Source organism: Panthera uncia (assembly GCF_023721935.1).
Source record: "Panthera uncia isolate 11264 chromosome B2 unlocalized genomic scaffold, Puncia_PCG_1.0 HiC_scaffold_25, whole genome shotgun sequence".
Taxonomy (NCBI): Eukaryota; Metazoa; Chordata; class Mammalia; order Carnivora; family Felidae; genus Panthera; species Panthera uncia.
In genome coordinates, this window is record NW_026057581.1 from 3,421,872 (window position 1) to 3,435,861 (window position 13,990).

The following is a 13,990-nucleotide window of genomic DNA, read 5'->3' on the forward strand; positions in this document are numbered from 1 at the left end:
CCTGGGGAGTTTCTAAAACACACGGATGAGTGGTCCACCCGCAGAGACACTGAATGAACTGGTCTGTGGGGGAGCCCAGGTGCCCCTGGTTGTTAGACACGCTGCAGGGTTTCTAACATGCAGCCAGGGTTGACAACTGCTGGACACACTTGAAACGTCAATCCCTGTTGCCTTTGAAGTTTCCTCTTTGGGAAATACTGGATGAATAAAAATCTGTGTGAAAATAGTCACTGATAAGTACCTTCGTGGGGGTGATGATGGACACAGAGAAGACCGGCTAGCAGCGATGGTCATGTGTTATAGAGCTCAGCATGGGACAGAAATTTCAGGCTGTAATCCACAGAATTAACTTTTTTATGGTTTGTATGCATTGTACAAAACATGGGTGTTTATTTATGTGGTTAAATTCTATTAAAATTCACATGCTAAAATTGAATAGACCGTTTTCAAATTATTTAGATTAGGATTATTTGCATCAGGCAAAACAGAGATCTACTTATCCTAGCTAGATTCCAGGGGATTCACGACCAAGAAATGACCAGGCACGGATTAAATGAATGAGGTTAACTAGAAATCAAGACAGAATTGAAAAGCTCACGTGGAGGCAAGACTGGCACTTCCAGAAGGTACAAGGAGCTAGCCTGGAGCATGTTAACGAGAACTGAAGGGAGACCACAGAGGTGCTTTCAAATGAAATGATGATTTGTAAGGAGAAGAATCCTGAAGCTATAACAAGGAAGAGAGTGTAGACCGATCTCACGTACCAAAGAAGTTTCTTTCTGGGGGTTGAAAAAGATCGTTTGAGCTTCTTCCTGTTTTCCCAGGACTCTCGAATAGTCATCAGTGCCTCCAACAGGAATTGATTCTGGTTCCTACCACGTAAAACACATGCTGTAGGCTGTGAGAGCTGGACTCTCACACACCTAGCTGGCTCTGGTTTTGCTGCAACTGTTCTAGAGGAGAAAATCCCACCATCTTTAAAAGCCCCGTAGAAGCGCAGGGGCCCAACCTTGGGCCACCTTAACGGATGAAGAGAAGCTCCTAATGCAGAACAACAGGTATTTCTGCGCAGGTGTTTTAGCACGATGCAAAGATGAGAACACTCCGGCTCTGTCCTCTGGGCATTTACAATATGGAGAGGGAGGGGAGTTTGTAGAAAACAAAAAGAAGAGAAAAAGAACAGAGTCGCATAATGGATGGGCAAATTAAATACAGGGGAGAAAAGAATGAGAAATGGCAGACAACCCAATAGAAAAATGGGCCGATGTCTTGAACGGCGACTTCACGAAAGAGAAATTCTAAGTGGCTAAAGATATAAAAGGTGGTCAACTTCGGTGGACAGTAGAGAAATGGAAATGGAAACCACAGTGAGATAGCACCACGCACATCAGCAGAATGGAGGACGAATTGAAACAAATCTATTTATAAAACAATTACCTTTATTACATGAGATATACTCTCAGATTTTCAATTCTATTGAATAATGCCTTGGTCTATCCTATTATATTTCATTTTTCATAGGGGCGCCTGGGTGGCTCAGTTAGTTAAGCGTTCAGCTTTTGATTTCAGCCGAGGTCATGATCTCACAGCCGTGGGATCGAGCTCCTAGTGGGGCTCAGCGCAGGGCATGGACCCTCCTTGAGATTAGCTCTCTCTCTCCCTCATAAATACAAACATTCTATTTGAGTACAAGTCTTCTTACCTATCATTTTTATCAAGGTCGATTCTTGGTTAGGTCTTTCTCAAGAAAAAAATATATATACATTTTATAGGGTATATTTTTTATATTATATATTTATATATAAAATGTATTAAAAATATATACACATAAAAGGAGGTTGTTCGTAGCCATGCAAATCGATTTCCCTGGTGTGTCAAGATTAGTGCTTTACACTACTCTGGATCTATGGTAACAGCTAGCCAGAACCCTCCGGGTGACCACAGGCACGTATCAGACAGACTTGGCTAATGTAAGAGCTCTACCTAATGGCCCAGCCCTGGTATCAGGTCCGAGAGTTGGGGACGCAACCAGAGCTGGGCCAACAGAAGTCCTTCACGAGACTCTCTGACCTGGAGCCTGGACAGAACACCTTTCCTGTCTCATGGTGAAGATAGTAGGGTAAGGTTCCAGACGGCCAGGCAAAGGGGTTTTCCCTCTTGGAGGCTAAGAGAAGGAAAGTGACGTGTAAGAAGGCAGTGGAAACGAGAGCCTGGGGTTGTGGGGGAGAAAGAAAGAAGGGGGAAGGGAAAGGAAAGAGAGGAAGACAAGGTGGGAGGGAGGAAGAGAGAGGTGAGAGGCAACGGGAGAGAATGGGGTACAAATCCTGACTTCCAGGCACGTGGTCTCTGGAACATCTCTCCTGCAAATCTTCTGAGTTTTGGAGGTGAAACCTTTCTTAGAGTCCTTTTTAGAGGTAGCGAAAAATCCCTCTGGGAGGCATTTACAGAAATAGCAAAATCCTTTAAAGAAGAGCCAGGCATTGTAAATCCAGCCTTCACTACTATGAGTGAAGAGAATGACAGTTGGTACCAAGAGGGACCTATTTATAGTTGCTGTATTCAAATGAGGTACTGGTGCCACCCAATCTCTGACTGGATGAGAAGTAAAGAATGACTACATGCAAATGAGCTGCTTGAAGTTCACTGTGATTGGATAGTATTAACACTTGGCATGAACCATTCAAAAAGCAAAAGGCAACCAGAAAGTTATACCCTGGCAGCCGAGTGTGGCCTCTACCAAGAGCACTTTGAACTGATTTCCTTGATTGAAGTCCACGAGGAATGACGTTGGCCTAGTTCAGATCATGTATCTACCTACCGATAGTCAACCGTTGGTAGAGACTGGGCCACCCCTAGACTGAGCAAGAACTATTTGCTAGGGGAAGTGAATGACCTGGGCCAAGGGCCAGCGTCTCCAGGACTGATTGAAAACCTCAGTAGTTTGGAAAATTCTGAAAAATTTAGAGCTGGACCAGCACATTAGGAAACAGCTTAAGCCAAGGTACCGTACAATGCTGAGAACGTGACGAAGATGGCATTTAAGCAGGAAGAAAAGCTGTAAACGTGGCATGAAATAAAATTTAAAGCCTCTAATCACAAGGTAAAGGATGGAGACTATCATGTCCTAAGTGGTACATTGGAGCGTGAACACATAGTACTTACTGTGCAACCTTGGGAACAACAACAACAACAAAAAAAAACGCAAGCAGAACTGTGTGCTCCTAAGGAAAGGTGTTAAAGCTGGGAGCAGATTGTGTTAATTTATTAGCTGACTGGGTCAATCATAACCCATGAGTTATTAGCGGAAAAGGCATTAAGTAGAACTTTAATCTTAAAAACTAAGATGGCTGTAAACAATGTCTTTGGTTTATGATATGCATGTTCTGATGAAAAGAACTTTAAAAAAAAGTCTTCATTCTTGAGAGAGAGAGAGAGAGAGACACAGAGTGCAAGCGGGGGAGGGTTAGAGAGATCGAGGGAGACACAGAATCTCAAGCAGGCTCCAGGCTCCAAGCCCCCAACACAGGACTCGAACCCACGAACAGTGAGAATGTGACCAGAGCCAAAGTCCGATGCTTAACCGACTGAGCCACCCGGGTGCTCCTCTGACGAAAGGAACTTTTGAAAGGCCTGGGGGTAAAGGCAGTCACCTGTGGTGATGCACTGGGTGATCCACTCAAAGACCCATCGCAAAAGGAACTGACGATGCCTACGGCCCTGGACAAGATCCTAGGGTACCTGCTTCCACATCCTGCAACGTCTTACAGGTTACTTCTCCTCGCAGCTAACTTCTGCTTCCCTCATCCTTCTTGATCTTAACCGAGGTGGCTTGTGGGAAACTGTCCTGACGCAGGGAGCTTCCCAGCTGGATACAAGGAAGCGGACCACCCACAAAACAGATAGTCTCCCAGACCAAATTAAGATACTAGATTTGCACAAGTGGAACCCACGGCCAGAAGCAAGTGGTTAGAAGGATCAGAGTTGAGATTCCAACCAGGGAGCCCGCAGATGGAAGATGTCATGTGAATAGATAGCACACACTTGCTCCAGGGGAAAGACACAGGGGCAAGCACTCTTGGCCGTGGCCATGGCTCTCCAAAGAGCCTGTAGAGGACACCTGGTGCCAGAATGGGTTCCCCCAGTGAGTGGCCGAACCAAGGACTCACCAATACTGAGGGATCACACACGTGAAGCATAACCTGAATCTTCAGTGTTTCCCGTATACCCGTTGCCCCTACTCTCCTATCAAACCTTTCATAAGTCGAGATGGCATAAAGTGAAGAAGCGATGACCATTCATTTATACGGAAAAAATGTTTAGCTCTTCCAGACCCCCCAAAATAACCTCGCTTAGGCCTCTCGGACGCTTTCGGACACACCCTGCTAACAGATGTGCGCGACTAAGTTGAGGTTAAAGCACAAAGGCTCACAGACCCCAGTTCAAAGCTAGGGCAGCTCCGTCTAGAGATGCCGCGTGGCTCCTGGAGCAGGAACTCAGCGAGGCCTCTCTAGCGCCTCCTAGCGGCCGGCTGGAAAGCAAACACTAAACGCTGTTCTCACATCTCACTTTTTTTTTTTTCTCCATGAAAGTGAAAATCCTCTTTGGATTTTTTTCAGTTAGCCAAAACGGGTGCTAAGGCAGGTCTTTTGTAAACGGGAAGGGGCACAATGATGTGAACTTTCGAAGGGCAGGACATACTTCTATTTAGGGTATCGTGAATATTTGGGGCCCAGATGTGTGATGTCTGTTCCAGGCCTCACGAATGTTAGGTATCTCTGGTTCCTCGTATCCTTAACCAGCACACGATCTACTGATCAAACACTATGAATACGTAACATACCTTATGATTCATGCATCTACATACCATTTGTGTTCCAGTCTTCTGTAGAGAAAATGAGGATCTTCAAATAATACAGAGATGCATATGACACATGGTTTTCTTAGGCTCCTTTTCCAAACCAGTTCGCACATTCCAAATCAGTTCGACTGCCGTGAAAAGAGAAAAAGTATTTACAGGTGACAAAGGGAGTCTTATTTTAGACTCTGTATTCAGATGAAATCGTAGAAACACGTCAGATAGGATGAACTGCAATGGAAAACCATGGAAAAGTGTTCCTTCTTTGCTTGGCTGAGTCACCAACTATATATCTATGGTGTATAGGAGATCATGTGCTGCTTAAGGAAAGAAAGACCAAGATATACGTGTATATATATATATATATATATATATATATATATACATACACACACATGTTAATCACCCCTGGGCCGCGGCACCATCGCACAGGGCGGCATCCTGCCCAACATCGAGGCCATGCTGCTACTCAAGAAGACCAAGGGTAGGGGCACCTGGGTGGCTCAATCGGTTGAGCGTCCGACTTCGGCTCAGGTCATGATCTCGCGATTCATGAGTTCGAGCCCCACGTCGGGCTCTGTGCTGACAGCTCAGAGCCCGGAGCCTGTTTCCGATTCTGTGTCTCCCTCTCTCTCTGCCCCTCCCCACTCACGATCTGTCTCTATCTCAAAAATAAATAAACATTTAAAAAAAATACAGAATCTGTGAAGTGCAATAAAATGAGGTATGTACATGGTTAAGTAATAATTTTTTAGGCTGGCCTTTTTTGGGTTCTAAAACTTTATTTTATTATTTTTATATGAATAAATTGAATTTTAATGAGTCCACAGGGTTTTTTTTTTTAATTAAAGTATACTTGACACATTAGTTTCAGGTGTACAACATAATTGTTCAATATTTGTGTGAATTGTGAAGTGATCATCACAATACATCTGGTTATCTGTCCTCATACAAAGTTACAAAAATTCTTTGTTTCTTCTAATGAGAACTTTCAAGATCTAGTCCAGTCTGCCCTTCTTGAAATGCCAAACAAAAGTATTAAATCTGGGAGATTTAGCAAAGCAGAGGCATTATTAATAGAAATAAAAACTTATAAAATGTGTGTACTAGAAAGAAAATTTCAACCCTTTTGACCTCCAGTAAGTAATACACAGTTTTACACTGCAAGGCAATGCTCGTATACATGTTCATTACATACATCTGTATACATGTTTCAGAATCAAAATGTCACAAAACAATCTTTACTCTTCCTAAGTAGGATGCACTCTGACGTACTCCATTCTATTTTTTCCTATTTTGCTGTTGATGTTGTCTTTTCCAAAAAATTTTTTTAATGTTTATTTTGGTGTGTATTTATTTTGGAGACAGAGCATGAGCAGGGGATGTTCAACAGACTGAGCCCCCAGGGGCCCCAGGCTCCCTGTCATCTCTAAGCACGTGTCTGACAAATAGAAACCGCAAGTGACTGAGTATAATCCAAACTTAACCTTGCCCTGCTACGGCCCATAAATGAGTTTGGCCCCAATCCTCTTTTGTAGCAGTAATTGAGCTCCATGATCTTGCTCCTTGACCTGAATCAGCACTGAGAAAGAAAGGAGACTCTGAGCGCAGAGGGGGAGAGGGAAAGATCAAAAGGGATTGAATCAAATTGAAAGCTTTCATGTACATTTTCGAACCTCAGAGAAGCCAAGTCAAGCTTGAGGCACATTCCTCATCTTCATCAAGGCAGGGCAAAGGAACAAAAGAAAAAGAGAATAGAAGGAAACTACGCATTGTTCTCCAGGATTTGAAATCTAGCTACACTTGTAAATGATCGACATGGGCACTGAGGGCTAATAAACAAAATGTTTCAGGGGCGCCTGGGTGACTCAGTCGGCGGAGCATCTGACTCTTGATTTCAGCGCAGATCGTGATCTCAGGGTTGTGGGATCGAGCCCCGTGTTGAGCCTGGAGCTTACTTAGGATCCTTTCTCTCCCTCCCTCTGTCCCTCTCCCCTGCTCACGCTCTCTCTTTTTCTCTAAAATTAAAAAAAAAAAAAAATGTTTCAGATCAGATTCAAAATGTCCGTGTCTCACACCCCAGGCCCAGCGGCACATCTGATCTCTACTCTCCTCTCTCAAGACAGTCCCCAAGAATCAGGAAACTGTTAACCCACACCTAAGTCGTAATTCACACTTAGGTCGTGGAAATACACTCTTGCATTTGGTAGCTCAATCCCACCGACAAAAATCCCTAAACAAGTACATTTCAACATCCTTAAAGACAGAGCACCAAAGTTAATGGAAAACCTACTGCCCCTCCCCAAAAGAGAGAGTATTAGTAGGAATCTTTAAATGAGATAACTGAATAACAACAGAAGTGTTTGGGGAATAAGATTCTCTTGTTATTAATTTTTTAAAAAGTCCACTATAGTTAACATGCAGAGTTACATATTGATTTCAGGTGTACAGTACAGTGACTCAACAATTCTATACGTCATGACAACTATACCCTTTTCACTATCTCACCCGCCATCCCAGAATGTTGCAACACTCTTACAACACGAATCAGACGTATGAAAAGCAAAGTTTTCTTAGAAATGATCAATTTTCCCAGATTCCCTGGGTGAGTGGATGCCCAACTCCACATCTTACTAACAAATCGCTTAACTTCTCTGTCAAATGGGCGTAGTAGTAACAGGTGTCTCCATAGAGTTTTGCCGTGAGCAGGCAGTAAAAATGTTGTATGTTCAATCAGTGACCCTATCCAAGGGAGTCACTGAAAAGGGGGTGAGAGATGGAGTAGAAGAAGAATTGGAAAGGAAGACCGGGGGCGGGGGGGCGCCTGGGTGACCCAGTTGAGTGTCTGACTTCGGCTCAGGTCACGATCTCACAGTTTGTGAGTTGGAGCCCCGTGTCAGGCTCTGTGCTGACAGCTCACAGCCTGGAGCCTGCTTCGGATTCTCTGTCTCCCTCTCTCTCTGCCCCTCCCCCCACCCCAAATAAACACTAAAAAAATTTTTTTAGTAAATAATTAAAACCAAAGGATTGGAAACAAAGAGATAACCACCGTCTTTACCCGCAAACACATTTAGCTAGCAAGTTCTATGGACAGTCATGTCGGAATATGGATTGGAACTCTGACAGAAGGCAGAATAATACAGGTGAGGTTCCACTATGAGCTTGATGACCAGATTGGCCCCATATGCTACAGAGACAGTGAGGCAAAAGAGGAATGTGACTTGGAGAAAAAAAAGGCTTCGCCAGAACCACAACGAAGACTTAAGGTTCTAAGCGGGTGTCACAGGCCAACATGGGGGTTCACGGTTTAAAGGGTGTTTGAAAAAGCTGCCAAGCTCCAGAGAATGATGGTTACCATTTAGTCAAGTCTTTCGTCTGCGGGAGTTAGACTCATCTGATGTGTTTGTTTGACAGTTGTCCCTGGATCTCCCGAGCCACTGCCAGATACTAGGGAGCAGAGTGCACATGAGAGGTATTTCCTCTGTCGAGGCCACCTTGGCCTTCTAGACTGGAAACAACAGGCTCTCTGTGATCACGATAGGACAGTGCACTGAAGTCCTCTGAAACAGCACCCAGAATCAGAGCCGGCATCCTGCTGCCTCGTCGTGTGGCTCATTATTAATGACAGTTGTATACCGTCTTAGGGAAACCACTCTGAGGATAACTTGGACGCACATCCAAGGAGAAATGTGCACTAATTCTCAGGACTAAAACAAAGTGACTGAAACATCAACATTTTTCAAAAGGAAAACGTAAATTTCATACAGGTGGACATTACAATCTGAGTCAAGGGAATATTTCAACCTGTAGTCAAGTTTCCAAAAATTCATTGTAGACGTTTGCAATGTTGAATTTTTTTTCCCACACAACAACATGAGGCTCTTCCTTCGCAGTCAAATTGGTGGAACAGAAGGGCGACCAGCGCTCGGGAACCTTAAAATGAAGTTAAAAGTTAAATTGCAAAACCAAAGGCTGGATTCTCTGGCTTGGATAATGATTCAGGGTTAGTGACATTTCACATAATAGTTGAATTCGGAAGTTGCTACTCATTTATCGCGGGGTCCAGAGTCCAGAGTCTTCCGAAACTGACTCAGGGAAAAGTCTGTTGCACAGAAAGTTGAAATTCACATCCCCCCTTCCTGCATCATGAACTTTGAACGTCCATGCTTAAATCCCCCAAGTGCAAAGGGACAAATCCGCTTTTCTTTTCTCTTCTTATCTTTTAAGAATACCATACAAGTTGCCTAAAAGAAGGGTGAGAAGACACATAATGAATGCTAGGTAAACAGGAGCTCTGAATCTCCGAGGCTGGGCTCCTTCTGAATTCTTGAGCTCAAGGATGCGCTCTGCAGGCTCCCACTCTTCCAAGGTGCAAGCGGGTGGTTTACTCCCCCACCCAGGACAGTTCAAATAGATACAAAGAGCCACGCTCCAAATCAGAAGGAGATCTCTGGGGCCATAAACCAAGAAGGAACTCAAAGTCAAGGCGATGAGTAGGATCTGAAGCAAGGAGGCTCCCAAGCACAGGTTTAATTTTCCACGGCTGGAGACGGGCTGGAACGCTGTCATGGGAAAAGGGGTCTGCTGTGTAGGCACCGAGCATGCGGGGAGCTGGAAACAAACCATCTGCAGGAAGCTGGGGGTGACCCCTTCTCTTTGAGCTGAGGATGAGGAACTACAGACAAGTGAGGAGGTTTTCAGCCACGTAGGGGTATCGTCGAAAACGAGCCAAGCAAAAGAAACTGAAAGGCGATGACCTTGACTGTGCCCTTGTGGCTCTTCCCAATCCACGTTGCTTATTGTCCAAAGTGAGTTATGGAATAGTCCACACTGCATGGCAGCAGGTATACAAACTTAAGTCGCAGACAAAGCATTGCTTTATATAGTTTAGGAACCCACCTACGGGTAGTTAAAACAGTATGGAGAAACTTCACTGAATTTATGTGAAATGGTTTTGTTATTATGGGGTGTCAAAAGAGAAAGGACAAGGAAAACCAACAGGGAAGGTCAAGCTGATCTGTAACATTATAATTCACATATTTCAAAGAAAAAAATTAACAAAAATTCACAGGGAAAAAAACACAAGGGATAAAAAAAAGATTCCACTTTTTGTATAAATCTTGTTGGATGAATCTCGTTAATGATTAGCAGTTCGAGTCCCAGGGTAGCAAAGAAGCTTCAGCCTTCTGCTGGGAGTGAAGGGAGAGAGCACTAAGGAGTAGCCAGTTCTGTCTAAGTCATCCCTCGGACACTAAGTTGGTAAGTCACTTGTCCTACCGATTCATATGAAACTCTAAGGGTCCTTTCTGTGTAAAGACTGACCATTTTGGGGCGCCTGGGTGGCTCAGTCGGTTAAGCGTCCGACTTCGGCTCAGGTCATGATCTTGCGGTTCGTGAGTTCAAGCCCCGCGTCGGGCTCTGTGCTGACAGCTCAGAGCCTGGAGCCTGTTTCAGATTCTGTGTCTCCCTCTCTCTCTCTGACCCTCCCCCATTCATGCTCTGTCTCTCTCTGTCTCAAAAATAAATAAACGTTAAAAAAAAAAAAAAATAAAAAAAAAAAAAAAAAAAAAGACTGACCATTTTTACATGCTCCCAGAGTCCCAGGTTTTCTCATATTGATTTAAAAATAAGGTGAGGGAAGATGTAGAAACCCCTACTTTCTTTCTTTTTTTTAACGTTTATTTATTTTTAAGAGACAGAGCATGAGTGGGGGAGGAACAGAGAGAGGGGCAGACACAGAATCTATAGCAGGCTCCAGGCTCTGAGCTGTCAGCACAGAGCCCGACGCGGGGCTCGAATCCATGGACTGTGAGATCATGACCTGAGTCGAAGTCAGATGCAAAACCCTGTCTTAACAAGGCAGAGGGAAGCGGGGTACAAGCAGGGAGCTGAAGTCTTGTGCCTGATCGTCCATAAACGTGCATAAAATGTCAACTGTGGATGGCATTTTCGAGAAACAGGCACTCTAGTGAGGGGTGTAGAAGCCGAATTTGGGGGGTTAAATTCAGGGGCCTGTGAAACAAGTATCAGCTCTTTTATTTACCAACTGGGTGTCCTGGTCGAAGAGGGTCAAAATCTCCACCTAGGGTTGATGTAAGCTGGTCGGTACAGTAGTTAGGAGCAGAGGCTGGCATGACTTTCATTATACCGACAGCTGGCAGGACACAAGGAACAGATGGAGGGTAGCGTCCAAGAAATATTTCAGATAAGAAGCAACGGGCCACCACCTCTCCATCCCTTACACGAAGATTCGCTGCAACCAAGACGTCTGTACTGGGCTTTTCTCTTGGACGGATTCATAGTGGCAACGGGCTATTCCTGGCGTGCTGAAGGACCCCAGCCTCTTATAATCAGGTTTATCCCCTTGGTTTCCTTCCCGGACCAAAGAGGGTCCAGGGCTGTGACATAAGATAAGGCTTGGGGCGGCTCTCGTCCAAGGCAGCATCTAGAAGAATGCCGAGCTGAGTCATGACTCACGAGATGATGAAAATGTAACCAAACCAAGATGGCTGAGGAGAGAAGAGGAATTGTGGAGATGGGGGCGATGGAAGGGCACTAGGGTCAACAGCGGTTAGTAGGTGGGGCTGAGGGCAGGTGAAAGATATCAGAGAGAGTCCTCAAGGCGGGAACATAGGAGCTGCAACTTTTTGATGGCACTTGTGACCTCACAGACGTTAGCGGGACACCCCTGGCTTGAAACCTAATGGTCTGCAGGAAGTTGACCTTCAGTGTGATTCCTTGGGAGCACTGCCTGGAAGCAGAAACATCTCACGATGCCATATACAGTCTCTGACCCAGGCGACCAGCACAGTGTTCTGGACCAATACTGGAAAATCAAGGTAGCTGTTTGTAAAAAATTGCCATATCATAGATATGGTCATATCATAGACATGGGATTGGGCATTGAGGTTTCCAGAACAAGGCATGTCTGGCTGTCTAGAATAGAGATAATAGAGAACTAAAAGTACCTGAGGTGACTTTACCCAGGTTATTATTTAAGCGTCTGCTTCCAAGAAAGCTGATACCCTGAGAACACTGTTAATAAATACTGAGATAGTATTCCCGTTTATGAGTCTTGAAAGTGACTTGAAAATTGACAAAAAGATCTTCTGTGGAATAAAGAAGTTTCACTGGGGATGCCATCCTGGAGACATCGACTCAGGGCTGGAGAGTTCAAGAACTCCATCCTGCCATGATAGAAAGGTCCCAGACACACACCTTTAAGAATAGGCCAAGTTGTGGGAAACCAGGAATGTGGCACGCCATAGTGTTTTCATCCAGTGGAATGTGGCCTCAAACCCAGGGGACAGGATGTTGCTCTCCGTCCTCAGGGCCAGCTGTTAGGCAGTCCAGGCATAAAAGCAAAGAGTAAAATAGCCTTAAGTTCGAGATCACTCTATAATCACTATATGCTATTGCTTGTCTGTGGAATGATTACGGCACCATGTGCAAAGTTTGGCCAGCTAGGATGTCACGGACGAATTTCAGTCCCTGAGACTCAAGCTCACGGTTCTCCTGGTGTCCCCGAGAATGGCGTAGCATACAGTTGAAAGAAGCCACGAAAAGGAGACGGCAAGACTTTAAGTCCAGGTGGTTTGAAGAACACGGTCCAGGTAGGCAACAAACTGATTGTTCATAAAGCAAAAGGATGCTCAGTATATCACACGGATCAGACAGCATCAGTCCTGGAGAAGCCAACAAGCCACACAGAAGGATACTTGGTTCGTAGAATTGGGCCAGCAGCCACAGGTCAGTGGAAATAAATAACACTTGGAATTTAATCCTGGGACTTGTGTAGGATGGAATCCCTCTTTATTCTTTTCCATGAGAACCACCACGTCTGTGGGAAGTGGGAGGGCCTAATGAATCTCCCGACATACTTATGTTTGTAGAGGAGTTTGGTCCGAGTGCCTTGTGCTGGGACGTAAACTAAGAATGAACACGGATCCCAGGCACCAGATTCCACATCTGTTCGTTCAGCAGGGAAACGGGGCCTTTGTTCCTGGGGGGCGGGGGGGGGGTGTGGTGGTGCAGGGGAGACTTCCCTATAACCAGCTCTCTGGAATTCCTGAAACAGGGTGTCAAATGATATAAATCCCTCTAGGAAAAATTTTAAATGCCGAGGGCAAAATAAAAAACGTGGGTTCATAGTAAATGGTTGCACCAAGTGCAGAGGCCCAAGGGGAAGATGGGTGACGGGTTTCCTTACCCTGGTGGTGCGCTGGTATTTCCCAACTGGCTTTCCAGGGTGGGAAAAACATATATGCAAACACACATGGGTATATTATAAATTTTATTGGGGCGCCTAGGTGACTCAGTTGGTTAAGCATCCAGCTCTTGATTTTGGCTCAGGTTATGATCTCATGGTTTGTGGGATCGAGCCCCATGTTGGGCTCGGTGCTGACAGCATGGAGGCTGCTTGGGATTCTCTCTCTCCCTCCTTCTGCCCCTCCCTCACTCACACTCACTCACTCTCTCTCAAAATAAATAAATAAACTAATTTTTTTTTTAATTTTACCGATAGAATCTGAGGCACATGGTTTATGGATAATAATATACCATACTGTTATTATAAGTTCTGTATAGTCAGTTGATTATCATGTAGTACTGTCCTTTGTCTCCAGGTTTATTGAGGTGTAGTAAACAAATAGACATTTTGTGTATCTAAGGTGTAAAACTTTCATGTATTTTTGCTAAACGCTGTGTTGGTAGCAACCTATGGCTGAAATCCAACCACAGTTTGACAAATGAAATTGAATCTCAATCTGCCAATTCTTCCCAATATATTTGTTGTCATTAAATGTCATACCTGATCTACTGTTGAATTACTTCTCTCTCATACAGATTATATTCACCAGACCGAAACCATTTTCAGCTTCCACACTCTGAAGCACAATAGTCCAAAAATTTTTATTATTATTTAGCTTTTTATATAGTTGCAGGGACCGGAACTGTTTGATTCTACATTACCATCTGCAAAATGCATACATTTTCCAAATTAACTTCATGTTACTAAAATTTACAATACCACGTGAGAGTTAACATAAAATTTCTGACACTAATATCTTTATACATTTTTTTAAAGGGAGAATTCCATACAACGCCATACCTCCTTCTCTTCCCCCTTTATTTATT

General features: G+C 44.4%; 1 protein-coding gene across 3 annotated transcripts in view; it reads right to left on the minus strand.

The window, feature by feature from the left end:
- LOC125939383 (histone H2B type 1-A) overlaps window positions 1–13,990 on the minus strand; it is a 373,771-nt gene that overhangs the window by 226,046 nt on the left and 133,735 nt on the right. The window lies entirely within an intron of this gene.